At 35.9% G+C, this 18,663-nt stretch overlaps 2 pseudogenes; one reads left to right on the forward strand and one right to left on the reverse strand.

The window, feature by feature from the left end:
- The first annotated feature begins 980 nt into the window (after positions 1-980).
- On the forward strand, positions 981-3,154 carry LOC122597445 (annotated as a pseudogene).
- Positions 3,155-7,652: 4,498 nt separating this feature from the next.
- LOC122598023 lies at positions 7,653-16,863 on the reverse strand (annotated as a pseudogene).
- Between the last annotated feature and the right edge of the window lie 1,800 nt (positions 16,864-18,663).

The raw sequence follows: 18,663 nt of genomic DNA on the forward strand, positions 1-18,663 counted from the left end.
CTCCACCAACACCACCACGTCGAGTGCATCCATTCATTCACCCCACCCCAACAGCTCCCGCAAACTCCCCCTCCATTTCACCACCTCCCCACTTCCCATCGGAAAAATCACCGGAAAATGCAACCCCCATTGACAGCCTCCACTCACCACCATCTTCAACTTGTCCTTTGTCGACACATACAATCTACCCATCTGATTCTTTCTTTTACGTTTAATCTCATACTTTGAGTTTGACTATTGGATTCAAAGAGAACATAACTCTATTAAAGAAAATGAAAAGTTTGGAAACAATGACAGTGATATCGTAAGAGTCAATGATCTTTTTGGTGTACCATTTTGTAATTTTAAATTTTGGTTGGGGAAATATGTAATTTTGATACTAGATTTGGGGATATTTGTAATTCTTCCTATAATGAATAAATGATTGATCCTTTATGTTTTTTATGGACTTAAAATTAGCACGTGATAAGTTCAATACCTAAATTTAGGTACATGACAGTCACATATTCTCATTCATCATTCATCACTGTGCGTCATGTATATATTTGTGTTTCATTAAGTTTTGTGCATCAATTTTATCACATAAACTATCAAAATTAGCATGTGATACTTTCAATACCTAAGTTTATGTGCTAGTTTGAATTCCACTGGGTAAACGGATAAGATTATTCTACTGTTTGATAAGCTATATAGAAATCCCATTTCTTATTTGTTTAAACTTAGCCAAAAACTTGGTAAAGGTTGAAAATATTTTTGTGACATTTGATGTACGAAATCTTGCACTACATGACTACAATGTTCATTTGTCTGTTAAAAACTAATGAAACTTATGGACCGTGTTCTAATATATGTTTCAATAGGTATCACCCTCTAGTTTCATTATCTGGCAACTTAAAATCATCATCTATGTGCTGCTTTGCCACACGATTAAACCTCAACGAGACTCATGTAAGACGACTAGAGGTCCATAGACAAAGAAGATGCAACTAGTTCCCACAAAAAGTCAAACAAGTGATCATATTACAAGTTCTACTCATGAAGATATTAATGAAGATGATATCTCTAAAGCAACATTAGACTATGAGGAGTGAAGAGTTAAGGGAATGTCTCTTCTCCACTCCTTGCTTGACATGTGTCCACTCCTAATCATGAGGGGCATTCCCCCTATTCCATTAGGGTGGAGGAATGCCCCTAGGGGCATTACCTTTTTTTTATTTTTTTAAAAAAATTTTAAAAATAATTTATAAATAAACCAAATAAACTAAATAAAACATATTACTTTTTATTAAATAAAAAACACTTCACACTAAAAAAAAACATAAAACAAAAAATAAAACTTATATTATTTAGATTATATATGATAAACTTAATACTTTTTTTAAAATAAATATAAACTTAATACATTTTTTAAATTAAATATAAACTTAATACAATTTAAATAAATATTAAAAATAAAAATACAAAAGAAGTAGCATTTATAATAAAACTTTTCAAAACTTGAATATTTATTTTGTATATAAATGAAAGTCAAGGGACTAAATTGAAAAAGGATATAAATATACATTGAAAACTGCTTTGTTGCCTTTTTCGTGATTTCAAGTCCCACCTGCAACTCCATAACAAACCTGCAACTCCAAAAAAAAAAAAAATTGAACAAACCTTTTTATTAAAATCATTGTGATATATATATATATATATATCCATCTCAAATTAACCACCCAAACAGTCAAGCCCCACAGAAAACCGCCCCATCTAACGCGTTCGAAATCGGACGGGGCACGCGAATTAATGGAGCGGAACGCCCCCCGGGACCAAGAGAGAGCGTTTCGGGGGCGTTCCAGGGCGTTACACACGAAAAAAGAGAGATGGAACGGGCTATTCCTCACGGTCTTAGTATGGAGGGCAATCAAGTTACCAATCTATTCCGTTGCACTAGTTCACGGAATGAATCGAGGAACTAAGGACGTTTCCAATATCGATAGCAGCTTAAGTTTTTTCCAAAAAAAATCAGGCATTTCTGTGGTTTATTTCAGCCTCTAGATCTAACTACATTCATTGTTTACAGGTAGGAACCGTGGCAGCTTATCTACAAATAGGCGTGTATCCAGCCAAGCAATATGTTCTGCTTTTGGCTTCATCGGTTCTTATAATCACTTGGCTCAATTTAAGGTAATATTACACCATGTTCATGAAAAATTCCGTTTATATGCTATAGAAAGTGTGTTCATCTGACATTAGCAACGATGTCTATGATTTTGATACAGGAACAGATATAAACAAGAAAGAGTCTGTTGTTAACATGATCGAAAGGTACATTACTACATGTCCTTTTGAATTTGTGTTATAAAGTTGACTGCCAGGATATCTAAGTTGCTATAATCTGTTTATAGTGTTTGCATTGTGATACCAACTATATATCTTATTCAAGGTTCAAATAATCAATTCCATATCGGCTGCAACAAAACCGATTTAAGGGTATAGGAAATTTACTCTCATTTCACAATATGTGTCCTAATTTTTACATTAATCTCACCTTAACTATTTTATGTATTATTTTCTTTCCAAAAGTTCATATATGACAATCAAGCATTTTAATATTAAAATTTCAAACAACAAAAGCACACCTAAACATTATCTCTTACCACTAATTATCTGATTCTGATTATTCAATATCGTATAATCACTTGCAAAGCAGACAAACAAATACTTACAAGATTCAACTCTTTGTTTTTCAATTCTTAACACACATGTGATACTGTGATGTGCCTATGTAGCCGGTCAGGAGCTCTTATGGCTTCATTATTAATGCTTGCTTTAGGGTCGATGCATGGGGATTGTTTGGGTAGCCATGGAGGCTGGAAACATGAGGTCAATGTTGCTACTTGCTTCTGCAATTACTTGTGGTTACATATATCAGGTACTAATACATCCAAAACAGAAAATTCCCCCTATGCATATGCTTACTTGTACTATACACTAACCTGTCACAGTGCCCACCTTTCCGGTTGAGTTACCGGGGTCTGGGAGAAACATTGTGCTTTGCAGCATTTGGACCTTTTGTAACCACCTGTTGCAGGGTAGTAGTAGCACAAGGGTGGAGAATCTACCAATAAGTAGAACTATTTTATCACATCTCTTATTTATTCGGTTCTAACATATTACACATATATTAGTTTCCATTTATCATGTTTCCATATTAGGCTACTCTATAAATATAGCCTCTTGTAATCCTTATGAATCATAATCAAATACAATAACCTATAAGGTTTAATATGGTATCAGAGCCATAATTCCGGACTCAATTTCCGGCCACCAAATTCTGACCAAGAAAAAGAAAAAAAAACTAAATCTGTTCGACTACAATTAACCCTTTATATCTCCGAATTAAACTACACCTCCGCAACCATTAGCTTCGGAATTCAAATCCGAAAAACCCCAACAAAATTCGTTGCCGCCGGAAACTTCACGCACCCCCACGCGCCTCCTCTATACTCGCCGGAAAATTTGAAAATCCGGCAATAAATCCCTTTTTCCGACACGTTAGGTCTCACCGCTACCACCGTTGCTTTCCTTGTTAAATTCCGAACAAAACCCTATTTTCAATTTTAATCTTCACCGCTGTTCGCCGCCATCCGCCGGCCACCATCAGAACCCTAATTTTCGATTTTTCCCCTTTTTTTTAAGAATTCATTTTAAAAAAAGGGGGTTTCAATCAGCTACTGTTCCAAGCCTTTTTATTCCTTTTTATTTTCAATTAGTTCCATCCGATTGATCAAACTTATTAATTTGAAAAAATATAGAGAGATATATGGAGACCTTACAACAACTACAACAATTGGTTGCCCAACTTGGTCTACAAATAGGGTCGGTATCTACCCCCTCACAGGGGTATTACACAAGTCACTCGAAAAATAATGAGAATTTTCACAGAAGATATAACAACCGTAACCAAGGAGGTAATCGAAACTCTGTTATGTTTAGTTTTCGAAATAAAATTTATGGGACGTGTAACAATTGTGGAATTATTTATATTCCATCACAATGCCCAAGTCGTGACCCATCCACTTTTCGGACGAGGGAACCACCTGTCAATTATGCCAACCATCGTTCACAGGCATATAGTTCATGGCTTTGCGACACTGGATTAAACAACCACGTTGCAAAAGATTTGTCACTTTTTGATATTACTCAACCCTATTATGGTAGCGATAATCTACATGTTAGTGACGATAAGGGCTTACCCATTTTGCATATTGGTTCATCTCGTTATTATTCACCTAGCAAAACTTATCCCATAAAGGATATTCTTCATGTTCCTGAAATCAAACAAAATCTCCTTTCTGTTCAAAAATTGTGTCGTGACAACGATGTTTACTTTAGCTTTTATCCCACCTTCTTTGTCGTAAAAGACATACATACACACAGTACACTCCTCATGGGTCCTAGTGATGAAGGACTCTATAGACTCAACTTCCCAGCCAATCAACCAATTCCAAAAATTGCATTCTCAACCGCCAGAGCCTCTACAACTACTTGGCATCAACGTCTGGGACATCCACATTCCCAGTTGTTTCAAATTATGCTTTCGAAGTATCATTTACCTATCTCCACCAACGATTTTGATTTCCATTGTACTTCTTGTTCTGTTGGAAAATCTTCCAAACTTCACTTGTCCTCTTCCGAACATAAAAGCACTCATATTTTAGATCTTCTGTTCTGCGATATTTGAGGGCCCGCACCAGTAACTTCATATGATGGACATCACTACTTCCTCTTATATGTTGATCACTTCTCCAAATTTATGTGGTTCTTTCCTTTAAAACAAAAGTCTGATGTGTTTGAGGTTTTTAAACGTTTTGTCGTCATGGTTGAACGACAATTTTCTACGAAACTTAAAAGAGTGCAAACTGATTGGGGAGGAGAACTCAGAAAACTCTCTCCTTTTTTCGCCTCACTTGGTATCATACATCGTCTTTCTTGTCCACACACCAGTAAACAAAATGGTATTGTTGAGAGACGTCACCATCATGTGGTGGAAACCGGTCTCACATTAACGGCACAATCTCATGTTCCACAACGCTTCTGGCATTATGCCTTTGAAACTGCTGTCTATCTTATAAACCGCATGCCTACTCGTACTAGCTCTAACACATCTCCATTTGAATACATTTTCAAAACCAAACCTGATCTATCTTTTCTTCGTGTCTTCGGTTGTCAATGCTTTCCTCACATTTGTCCTTACAACCCAAACAAAATGGATTTCCGCTCTACACCTTGTGTTTTTCTAGGGTATAGCATTCAACATCATGGCTATCGCTGTCTTGATCCGTCATCTGATCGCATTTACATTGCACGTCACGTAAGGTTTAATGAACACCACTTTCCCTTTATTTCACAGCCAAACAAAACTTCCACACCTATCCAAACTGAACCATATTTTTCATCATATCCCGATCCAGTTTTATATCCGAACCTATAACTACTCAAACACCACCTCCAAACACGACCACCGAACAAACTCCTACCCCGACAACAATTCCTACTTTACTCGACAATCTAGCTACAAACACACATGCAGAACCTACTCCTACCCCCACACCCGTTTCTACTTCGCCCGAAACTCTACCTACAAACAACCTTGTACTGGGTCCCTCTCTTCTCACTTACCAACGCAATTATAAGCGCGCTACTTCTGCCTTTGATAGTTACCAGCAATCGTTCGCGGCTGACACTGTTTCGTCTCCGCCGCCCACGAATGTCACTTTACCTCCATCGCAACCTTCAAACACATATGTTCCACCATCCTCTCATCGTACTCGCCCTACAAACTTAAGGCAAAATCCAAAACCTAACACGAAATACAATGCCGAATCCTTTACAGCCCATGTTTCCAATCTTTATACTGATACTGAACCTCCTACCTTTACCGCAGCTAACGTTTCTCCTCAATGGCGCCAAGCCATGGCTGATGAATACTCGGCGTTTATCAAGAACAAGACATGGTCTTTAGTTCCGCGTCCTCCAAACACTATTGTGGTAGACTATAAGTGGGTCTATAAGTTGAAGAGAGATCAAACTGGGGCTGTAAAATGTTACAAAGCCCTCTTGGTTGCCAAAGGTTTTTGACAACAACCCGGCATCAATTATAAGGAGACTTTCAGCCCTGTTGTTAAGGCTGCCACTATCCGTCTTGTTCTTTCTCTAGCTATTGCACAAAAATGGTCATTACGACAACTTGATGTCCAAAATGCCTTTTTACATGGTGACCTCGAAGAAATAGTTTATTTAGAACAACCTGAAGGTTTTGTTGATCCACACAAACTAGATCATGTATGTCGCTTACACAAGTATCTATATGGCCTCAAACAGGGCCCCCGAGCGTGGTTCCAACGATTATCAAGCACTCTTCAACACCTTGGATTCACATGCTCAAAAACAGATCCATCTCTATTCATTAATTCCATGCGCAGCACACTAATGTACATGCTTGTCTACGTTGATGACATTGTGTTAACTGGGAACAACCCCAGTGCCATTGACCATGTGGTGCGCTCCTTAGGCCACTACTTTGCAATTCAAGACATGGGAAAACTCTCTTATTTTTTGGGTGTTGAGATTACTCCACGTGGAGATGATATCTATCTATCACAACAGAAGTACATTCTTGAGATTCTTGATCGTGCAAACCTTTCTAAAGCCAATCTGATGCCAACGCCGATTGCTCCTAATGCCAATCTCTCTCTAGGTGACAGTCCTATTTTTGATGATCCTTTCAAGTACCGTCAAATTGTTGGCACTTCAATATGTGACTTTATCTCGTCCTGATATTACTTATGCGGTCAACAAAGTTTGCCAGTTCATGCATTCTCCCACGGTGAACCACTACTCTACGGTTAAACGCATACTTCGATACTTGAAAGGGACAGTTAAGTATGGCCTACTAATACAACAACATTCGACAACCAGCTTACATATGTACACTGATGCCCATCACAATACCCTCGGTGCCTTTTCTGATGCTGACTGGGTTGGTTGCCCTGACGACCGTCGATCCACTGGGGGATATGCTATATACATTGGATCAAACCTCATCTCCTGGTCTGCACGGAAGCAGAAAACTGTCTCTAGGTCGTCAATAGAGTCTGAATACAAAGCCTTGGCAGATACGGTTGCCGAACTTACATGGATACAAGCCCTCTTACATGAACTCCGAGTTCCAATGAAGAACATTCCCACGTTGTGGTGTGATAATCTAGGTGCGACATATCTTTTGGCAAATCCAGTTTTTCATACACGTACGAAGCATGTCGAAGTAGATTTTCACTTTGTTCGAGAAAAAGTTACAGAAAGAAAATTATCGATACAATTTATTTCTACAGATGACCAGATTGTAGATGTCTTCACAAAGCCACTTTCAGCTGCTCGATTCCTTGACATAAGATCCAAGCTAAAGGTTGCTCCCCGTCCTTAGCTTGCGGGGGATATTAGACATATTAGTTTCCATTTATCATGTTTCCATAGTATTAGTTTCCTTCCTTTGATTTAGGCTACTCTATAAATATAGCCTCTTGTAATCCTTATGAATCATAATCAAATACAATAACATATAAGGTTTAATATAACATTATTTTAACATCTAACAAGAACAGTAATTAATAAGGAAAATAGATATTATACACACATAATATCAGAAAATTATATTTCTAAGTTTCAAGGTACATTTATGGTTTAGGGTTTATGCGGTTAACAGAATCATAAACAACCCACATTTGTGATTCAGTACAAGCCTTTCTACATACGGAAACTAGAACTCCATCTTAAAGCTCTAATCACGGGCCCAACCCTTTCTACTGTCTTAATGGTACACAAAAGTAGTAGCCTATATACAACCACCATACCAATCAAGATTCCAAGGTCAATCCACTTAGAGTATCCCATTTGGGTTTGCAATACATCCCTCAATATCATCTTACCGTCAACGGTAGGAGGACCTCCTTTATACTCAGGGAACTTAAGCCCTTCAAATTCATTTTTGTACAATCCTTGTAATACATATTTGTGAAAGGAAATATAATACATGGGATATTTCCAGAAGACATGAGGTAGATCGTTTGGCAACCGAAAGAAGCCTGCACCTAGTATCATCAAGCCTTGGATTCCAGCACCAGATATGATACCCATGAGTAAATTTGGAACAATGCATGCTACGATCATCATGAGACATTCAACCAACAACATTGACACAAAGAGGACTAATATGAAATAGGTGTATTTCGAAGGTTCTGTTTGAAATCCCATGAGTAAGTAGGCTATGGTTCCAGGGATTACGGAGATGACAAGTAGGTATGGGATTGAAGAGATGACATGACTGGTAACAAATGATCCAACTCCATAGTGCCCGTTTAATCTTTCCCATTGGAAAACCTTCATAGATGTAGTTACAGTTTGGTTTACGAATAAGTTCATCATTTCAAGTGTCTATTGTTTATCTAAAACCACAAAAAAAAAAAAAAAGGATAAACAAACCTTTATTTCCTCCACGAATGAAGGGAACCCACCAATGGCTAAGATAGTCAGGAATGACGCGACAAACATGATCATTGAAGACCTGGTCTGTGCCATTGAGAAGCAAGTCAGACTATAGCAAAACTTTAGTACCAGTTAACAGATCGATGATTAGCAACACTATGAGAAAATATTTATAACTTGGCCACCAACCTAATACATTAATTAACCACCCCAGTTTGGTATCCTTTAAGATGTTTCAGAACTGATCTTCGTGATAAGAATTGGCGATAACCCCCCACTATTATATCAAAGGGTGTATGTACATCATTATTACGTTTCTCTTTAATTGACAAATTCTCTATGGTAAGTAATATAAGTTTTGAAAGTACTACTGTATGGTAAGTAGATATGAGTAGGGTTATTAATTCCCATTCTAGAGAAAAACTTACATTTTCGGAGTTAAATCCATCACCAATTTGGTAGGAGACTGATCCTAATGAAAAAGCCAACATGATATATATAAAAAGCCTCAACCAGTAGTATCCTGGATCCCGATACATGTTTTTGAACGATCTTTGCGATAGCGCCAAACACTGTGTAACGTAACTGGCTTCAAGGTTTCCATTTCTCTCAATCAAATCTTCTTCCTTCAAAAGGCATATTAATTTTGCCATTATCTGGTACTTAGGGGCAGAACTGCATTAAATGTAGATATAGTTGGGGCTACGAGCCGCTCAACCTATGTAGAGTAAGTTTTGATAAACAGGTTATGTTCTTTACTGGTATTACGGGTTAAGAAAAAAATATCAAGATGGCCGTTAATGTTGCAAACCTGGCACTCTGAAAGATTTTTCCCAACAATGGAATTTATATTTATAAACTCGTGTTATGCAAGTGAATAGAAAATAGAAATTGCTAAGAGTGCCAAAAACAACTAACAAATGCTAAAATTAGTCAAAAGTACCTAAAAATCGCTATCAATCGTAGCAACCTATTAGTTGCAGTTACTTTGCGCAGACACAGGATCAGTGTTAAAATGTATATATCGTTACTCTTTATTCATTTTCTCAAGTTTTAATTTCACAATCATATGTCCCTTCCACAAATCATATGTTTACGGTTTCACTGGTTCTTTTGTATGTGTATTGGGGAATGGTTGTAACTATATGTGAAGTAAATTTAAGATTGAAAATACTGGATTCCTATTCTTGTATTTGAATCAAGTAGGAATCAAGGTAATACAATGACAAATAGCTAATTTTCGTGTTTGATACAAATTAGGTTAATTAAGTTGCAATAAAGCTAATGTTGGGCACTGCCTTTTAATTTCTAGACTAATGGAATAGTTAATTATTCTTATTTTACAAATCATTGAATTATTTGATTCATTATCTCCATATCAAATTATATATATTTAATTTGGTTTCAAGAATTTTGATTTAAAGATCCGGGTTGAACCCAGATTTGATTAGATAGTAAATAATAATACTAGGTGAGTATGGTGCGTACCTTTTCATTTATATTGGCTATTTCACGTTTCACATCCAAATATATCTGAGATGACTTTTAGGATGAAGAAAGTGTGTTTATTACTTGCTCAACTGGTATCACGGTGTCCTAAATTAGTCATGTGAAAAAACGAACAGTTGAATCTACATCTAACAGAAGCATTATGATCTATAAGGTGAGAAAATCCAAATAATAACAAAGGTGTCATGTTAAACTCATATATAACAGATATTGACTAATTATAACCAACCTCAGCAAACTCCGTGTTGATAGTTATGAGGTAATGATCTGCAGGATTTTGTAGAGCAGGACAAGGAAAGCCATTTACTGTAAAAAACTGATATGAAAGGAAATGTTAGTTACTTGTTCATGTTTTTCAAGATATCAAAATGTTAAAGTAAATTCCATGCATGATTAGAAAATGAACATAACCTGATTTGCAGCAAAATTTGGACCGAAATAGATTGTTTTCCCCAAAGAAAGAAGACAGAGATTATTAAAAAGTCCAAAAACTTGACTGCTTGGCTGATGGATCGCTGTTAAAACCGTCATCCTGTATTGCTGAGTAAGCTTGGCAATCTGGTTCATGACATAGTATGATGCTGCACTGTCAAGTCCACTTGTAGGCTCATCAAGGAATAGAAGCTTGGGGCGTGTCAATAGTTCTAGACAGATGCCTAGGCGCCTTTTTTGGCCACCGCTAAGTCCTTTGATCCCCCAGCCTCCTATTCTTGTGTTCATGGTATCTTGGAGCCCCATCTCTCTTATAGTTCTATCTGCTCTCTTCCTCTTCTCGGATCTTGGCATCGTCTTTGGCAGTTGGAGTTCAGATGAGTAGTAGACCGTTTCTTTAACTGATAGAGTCCATGTTAAAACTGGTTCTTGAGTCACATACGCCTGTAGCAATGAAAGACTAAGTTTAATTAGGAGGATCATGCGTGTGAATGCGGCTATATCCAAAAGTCTAATAAAATGATCTTTGTCTAAACATCCTAAAAAGAAAAAAATGATATATTCTCCTAAAAAATCAGCTTAATAATCGTTCTGACAGTTTGATTACATGACAATAGTAATCCATTAAATTCTCTGCTAATTTCATTGTTTGATTTATCCAAGTGTCATCATGATTAAGTTGTTAGGAAGATTATACTTAGGTTGCTTTTTAGAAGGATATATCATATTCCTCCCAAAATAAAGATATACAATTAAAGAATGAAGTTCGCCATACCAAAGTGCCATATGTAAGCCTTCGTTTACGTCCATTAGTTAGAACTCTTCCAGTGTGCCTTGTATTTGAAGGCAACCGCCCTACAATTGTACACACAAATGATCTACACTAAGTAATATTTATGCAATCATGTTATCATTTTTAGCGCTAAATGTACGTACAACACACAAAAAAATAATGAAAAAAAAGCACATCCTAAATCTTCACAAATCATGCTAATGGTTAGGAATAACGTCTGTATGCATTTAAAATTGGGTACAAAATATTTCCAGGTAGTAAGTATTGGGAAATAGTAAAATGTGACATTCACAATTTGTGGAGATTTAGCCAATTTTTCCATGGTCGTTTTAAGTACTATTAGTTTTTCTTAAGAATTATTACCAATGAACGTAATTAACTATGACCAATTGTATATATTATGTAAAGAAATATCGTAAAATCTATATTATGTAATTAACAAAATTTGTCCAAAGAATGTAAGCTACCAAGCGTCCTATTTAAAATGTTTATGTGGCACTGATGACTGTATTTAACCATACATGGTTGCTAACTTGGTTGCTTACATGGCAATGTTTTAATAGTTATATTTATATTTTTATTATATATTTATAAATTTAAATCATATCTCTATTGCTGTTTAAAACTCTACATAAACCAACTAGGTTGGATGCCCTTATTTTGGAGACAGAGTTCAAAGGTTTCGAAGAAGGCATTAGGAGATACTTCTCCACAATTTGTTTTCAACATCAACGTTTGACCGTCTCATTCTCCCCTTTTCGAACACCATAACAAAATCATATAATCAACTAATAATGAATCATACATGAAACCCCAACACAAAATCTTAGTTTTAAGAACTTGCTTTTGTCAATTTAGCGTTGGTCAAAGGTTATTGCTCCGCCATCTCCACCGCCAACGTTGACAACCGAAAATGGGTTTTGGGTTTTAAACTCAGACAAAGTTGTCGTGGGTGGTTTTGGATGGTGATGCTTGACGGTTACATGTGTAATTACCTCTTATTGTATAGATCGAGACCGTGACATGAAAGTTTGATTTCCGACTGCTCCATCACCGATCTGTCGGCCCTCCCCATCTCATCCGTCACCATCTAGATTTAGATCTATGAACGTACGCACCTCAGTTTCTTGCCCCATCATCTATATAGATATATGTAGGTCAATATATATATATATATATATATATATTTGTGAACACTTGTCTGTGTTTGTTCCCGTGTGTGTGACAAGGAGAGAGAGATGGGTTTATGAAATAATATGTTGTATTTTTGTTAGTAGGTGAAGAAGAGAAAAATTGGACAAATGTGTGTTTTGATCTCGTAACTTATTGATGGGACAAAAATGGGACAAATGCACAAAAAGTTAATTTTTTTTGCCAAGTCGGCAACCATGTAGAGTTTTTTTTAAAAATAAGCTAATTTACAATATGCTTTATAAAACTAGGTTAGGGGGAGGTAGTGGAGCGCGAGATGAGGAGGGAGATGGAGCGAGTTGGGCGAGATTCGGTTGCCTTCGTCGCGAGCGCGGAGGGAGATGGAGCGAGCGAGCTTAAAGTTCGCAAGGAGATGGGTGTTTGGTGAAGAGCCAGGGACTGAAAGTGACATATTTGGAAAGTCCCTTGTGACCGTTAGAGGAACCATAAGTGGCAGGTTTGAGGCGCCAGGGACCAATTGTTTTTTTAGCAAAATGATGTTTTAGCTTTCTTTTTTTTTTTTACGAAGATGAAATTGTTTATGTTTTCTTATTAGCTCTTTGTAAGTTTTTTTTTTCTAACCTTTTTCTTTTCATAATATAAACTTTTTTTTTAATTATGTAATGTTTTACTTTTAATATGTAATGTGTTTCAAGTATTATGTAATGTGTTTTAAGTGTTATGTAATGTGTTTTGTTATTAATAAAAGATATAAATTAAAAATGGGATTATGGCATACGAACTTAACCACCTATGACAAAATGATTATGTAACGTAGTCACCTATTCGGATAGCTATGTGATGTAAGATTCTTCATTTTTCAGGTTATGTGATGTACCTTGTTACCTGTTGTAAAGGTTGTAGGTCACCACACTTGTTGACCCGCGTTGACTTGGTCAGGAAAGTTTTTGGTCGCTGGAAAAAGCCACCGCCTCCTTATTAATTTGTATGTTTCACATCTATTCCTTTTCTTCTTCATTTTAATTCGAAGATATTCACTCTGATAGAAAATTCTTTATATTAATTCGAACCTAGTCCTCCTTTTCCTCTTTGAAGATGTAGATCTATGGAAATCTGGAAAAACACATTCATAAAATCCTCCCGACCTTGAAGATGTAGATTGATCCTGATCTATATATATCTACATCTATCGAGATCTATATATATACATATCATATGTATATATTTATCCCGTTGAAGAAACTATCGCCGTTAACACAACCTGAATCGGCGATGGCGGAGGTCGATGGAGGAACTCAACGGCGGTGTTGAGATCAGATTTGGAAAAAGAAAAGCAATTTGATTTGGTGAAGATCTTCAATCTTGATTAATACAGAGTATATTTTACAAGTGATTCGATTGATTGAAACTAAGCTAAAAGGAAAAAGAAAAAGAGAACCAAGTTTCAAACTTTGGTCAGATGAGAATCTTGTAAGCTGGCAAGTGAGATTTGGAAGTTAATATTTTTGTTTTTCTTTTTTTCTAATTTGGCAAGTTGGGAATCTATGGCGATGGCATGTGGCCATCGAACAGCCATCACAGGAGGTTGTTTAATTAGTTGGTGGCCGGAAAACTCATCGAAGAAGATGATTAGAGTATAAATTTGACAGATGCATGTAAATTACCTGTTACAACTTAGAGTATCTGGTAACATTCATCACATAGCTCAAAAAATATAAATGCATGCATTACATAGTCACTTGTCACTACATCACATAATCATTTAGTTATAGGTGGTTACATTCGTATGTCATTATCCCATTAAAAAAGGTTAGTTATGTAAAGTTTATAAATGTTAAGAATGAATTATTAAAATGTGAAGAAAAAGTTAGAAGTGAGGGTTGCCACTAAAAAAAAATTGAAAAACGGTTGGAGGATTGAAATGAAGTGGAGTAATTTGATTGGATAATTGAAGGGGGATGAGAGAGTAAACCTTCCGGTCCCTCCCTTTTAGTTTCTTTTTACTTCGTATATATAGTTTGCGGTTGGTCCCCACCATTACATTCTATATAGTTTCAAAACTTTGACTTTAAACCTTTGACCAACAAATATTTATACTTTCGGTATTTATTTATTAGTTTATTACTATTTCGAATCGAGCAAAAAGCATAGTCTTGAAATGCATTGTTAATGATAAATTGATAAACATATTATTTTTAATGTTCTAATTCTAGATCAGCCCAAAGACATGGTGAATCATAACATTTATCATGATTAAGCATAATATATCTAAGTCATAAGATATAAATAGTATCATTAGAAGTCTACAACTAAGGCTCGTAGTTTACATCTTACTTTTCACAAGTTAACAATTTGTTCATGGAGGGATACGATAAAAATAAACAATTTAGCCGCTTATGCAAGTACTAACAATGATTCAGCAACGGCAAAACACTAAGACGATGGCTGAACATTAGGATTTGCGTTATATACCAAAAAGCAAAATACAAAACTAGCTAGCGACAACCTCTTTTCTCTAGGATATACAAAACTAATTAATTGTACAAAACCCATCTAAATTACTTGTGAGTTACAAAAATACTACCATAAGATAATAAAAACTAAATTAGAGGACACCATTTTTTACATCTTTATTAATTTATAATATATCTAAAATTTATGAAAAGAAAACATCATAACAATATCATGCAGAGTACTTGAGTACAGGCCATGTGTTGTCCCAAATACACTATTTGTCCAATACCCTGATATCCAAACAATCCATGTACGAGTAATTTGCTTAGAAAAAAAAAGTCTGTTGGTAATCTATTAAAAGAATACTTTTATACTCTACAATCGTATGTTCCGTATAAACCTTTTCAAATGTACTGGTTGGTAAAATTATTTGAAAGAATAAAAGTTGTTGGTGAAGTATCTAGCAAATAAAACTTAAATATATGGAACGACTGTAATTATAATAACCTTAAATTAAATTGAACAATAAATTAATATATATCAAAAATGTAGATAATTTGTTAATGGTTTCAAGTGAAAATCCTGAAAGTATATTGGTGGGACCAACTACAAAACAACCCCATATTTACAAAGTAAAAAAAAACTAACCTATTTTTACAAAGCATATTATAAAGTAGCTTAATTTTATATAAAAAAAAAAAACTCCAACCATGTATATTTAAATAAGTGATATAAGCATTTTCGACTGGTCACCGATAGCTTGCAATTTTTTGGACGGGTTTTATTCTTGGTTACATGGACATATACATTTTACGAGATTTTTAGTTTAACGTGAAAATTTTTGTTAAAATTTCTCAATGACATTTGGTAACTCATGTTAGCAACTTTTACAAAAATGAGCCTAAAAATACGAGTATTTTAAATGTACATGTGACAAGATCAATGGTAAAGATAATGAATAAAAATCCATAATTTATGTGTCAAATGCTTTATGGACTATTAGTCATATTTTAAGGTTCATAATGTGTTTAGTTATGTTTTTATTATATAGCTAGGAAGGGATGACTACGTACACCACAATCCTTAATTGATCGATTTTAAATGTTGAACAGCGTGGTGCATGCTAGTTGTACGTAGTTTTTGTGGTGTATAAATCTATCTTCCATTCAACATTAGACTACCAACGTCAAATTTGTCTATGGAAGATTTTTGATGACTTAGAGGATGTTATTGTTGTGGTGATCGATGAGGTAGAGGTAATCAGTCATTGGGTATTTGTGAAAAAGGATACAAATGGACGGTATTCGTAACTGTATGTATATTAATTGTATGTATATATGGTCGTATTAATTAGGTTTTTGTGGGAAAGATGTATGAAAACATGATGTGTACGTGATATGATGATTAGGCTGTTTGTAAAATGGACAACCTGAACTGATGCATTCTTAGCCGTGTGGATTGGATATACTACAAAATAATGTGTAGAATTGAGTAACGTGTTGTAGTAGTGACAATTGCAAGCTTATGAAACATGAAAGAATAATATGGAGATCGAGTTATATATAGTATACCAGCCAGATAATCTAGCAGAGTGGACTTGCCACAACCAGAAGGACCCATAATGGCAAGAATCTCTCCTGGCTTAGCATAACCAGTGACCCCCTTAAGCAAGGATTTGTCTCCATCTTTTCCTGCAACCCACTTTGAGCTTGGAACGACAACGCCAAGTTCCTCCCACGTCAGATAGGCTCCGCTCTCCCTTTTTTCCGCCACTCGAGACCCAGACTCGACAAGTTCGACGCCGCTTCCTGCTTCTTCATCTGGTTGTGGAGGTATTCCGTTAGCTTGATGAGCCAAAACACCCATGCATATATGTATTTGCAAGATCTATCAATCAACAGATTAAGTATTGGCTGAGAGAGAATAGATCGAGAGGCCGGTTGAGTTCAGATCGAATAGTTTGAAATGGTGGAAGATCGAGTGGATGTGAATTCTTTTACATGCAACATAGAATATATAATACGTACGTGATACGATCTATATAAGAGATTCGCTTAGGAAGTGTCGCGATCAAGCAATTAATCTCAATATTATTCTGTGGACGTAAATTCTTTTACGTACTACTACAACTACCTAATTCAATTCCTCGTTTTTTGGGCACCTCAATTACCTTTACCTCGTTGAGGGAAGATAAGTTTAAAATTACTGTAATAATAATAATGTCTCTATATAGTCAAAACTACATATATAAAAATCAATACACATATTACTCGTAAGATTTAAGGAAAAAATTTTCAAAACGGGCGTATTTCAAGGGTGTTTTGTCAAATAAGTTTTGGAAAAAAAAAATTTATAGAACCAGTGAAACCGGTATTTGAAATACCGGATTCAAAATTTCTAGTCAAATCTGGTATGGACTCACCCTTTGATGTGACAGTGAACAGTGGATGGTGCAGGTGGTACAGTGGGGGTGCAGCAGGAGTCTTTGACCATGCTCAATGATAGCATAAAGATCTGAAGCACACCACCAAAAGGGTACTTCTTACATATGAAAGCATCATATAAGGGGAAAAACAAAAATGAAAGACAAGTTTAAGTTTGACATAAATACAGCCATTACTTCCATCTTACTCCTGTGATAGATGAAAACTACAGAACACAGCCAAACATATAGCCATTGAAAGCATGCTTCAACAGAGCATATCATATATCAGGGGTGTTGGTCCGTTTCAGTTGACCTTTTTCGTTGCTAAAAGCATTCGAGTTCTATAGCTCATACAAACATGTATTTCTTATTTTTCATAGATAACATAGGTCACAAGATAGCTAAAAACGATGCATATACCTATACATCATGTGTATCAGACTAATAATTAATTATACCCACTGTACCACCTGCACCCCCACTGTACCACCTGCACTATCCACTGTTCACTGTCACATCAAAGGGTGACTCCGGTATTTGAAATACCGGATTCAAAGTATCTGAAACCGGTATTTCAAATACCGGATTTGACTAGAAATTTTGAATCCGGTATTTCAAATACCGGTTTCACTGGTTCTATAAAAAAATTTTTTCCAAAACTTGTTTGACAAAACACTCTTAAAATACGTCCGTTTCGAAAAAAATTTCTTACAAAAGATCTAGGACATGAATTTTTAAGAATACCAGAAAAAGGTTCAAAAATGATTATGAATATATCTTATTAAATCGTATACATCAGATTAAAGACTTGTATCTACTATAAATAAATACTTCATCATTCTTTTTCATATTATAACAACTTAATTATATATAACAAATTAAACTCGGTGACTTATAATGGGTCTGCATGCATGCAGGTCTGTGACGCTTAGCGCTGTCACAATGCTCCGTCCCCGTTGTATCTTCCGAAGGGCGAGTACCGTTGTGGGTGTTCCGTCCCTCCAAAGACCGAGCTAGCGGCGGCATAAACAACACCCAAGTAATGGAAGAAGCTCGGAAAGCTAGCTAGCTACTTTCTTGAAATGAATACTCGTTTAATATGTATGATTGTTGGTTGCTTTTCAAAGATAAACTGCATATATGCTTATTCTCACGCCTTCCACTGTTGACATCTTGGGCCAAAACAAAAGGAAATTGGTGTCGGTCCGATTGTTGAAGTACTCAAAAGTGATGACGATGTTGCCGAGTACGTATCAGCCCGTCGGCCTTGCCAACGAAAACGAGATATCTGGCACAGACCCATATCGGTGGCCCGCAAAAACTAAAACGCCGAGGACCTCGGCGTCGTCCAATGCGCGGCGCCGTCTCG

Source organism: Erigeron canadensis, chromosome 4 (genome assembly GCF_010389155.1).
Source record: "Erigeron canadensis isolate Cc75 chromosome 4, C_canadensis_v1, whole genome shotgun sequence".
Taxonomy (NCBI): Eukaryota; Viridiplantae; Streptophyta; class Magnoliopsida; order Asterales; family Asteraceae; genus Erigeron; species Erigeron canadensis.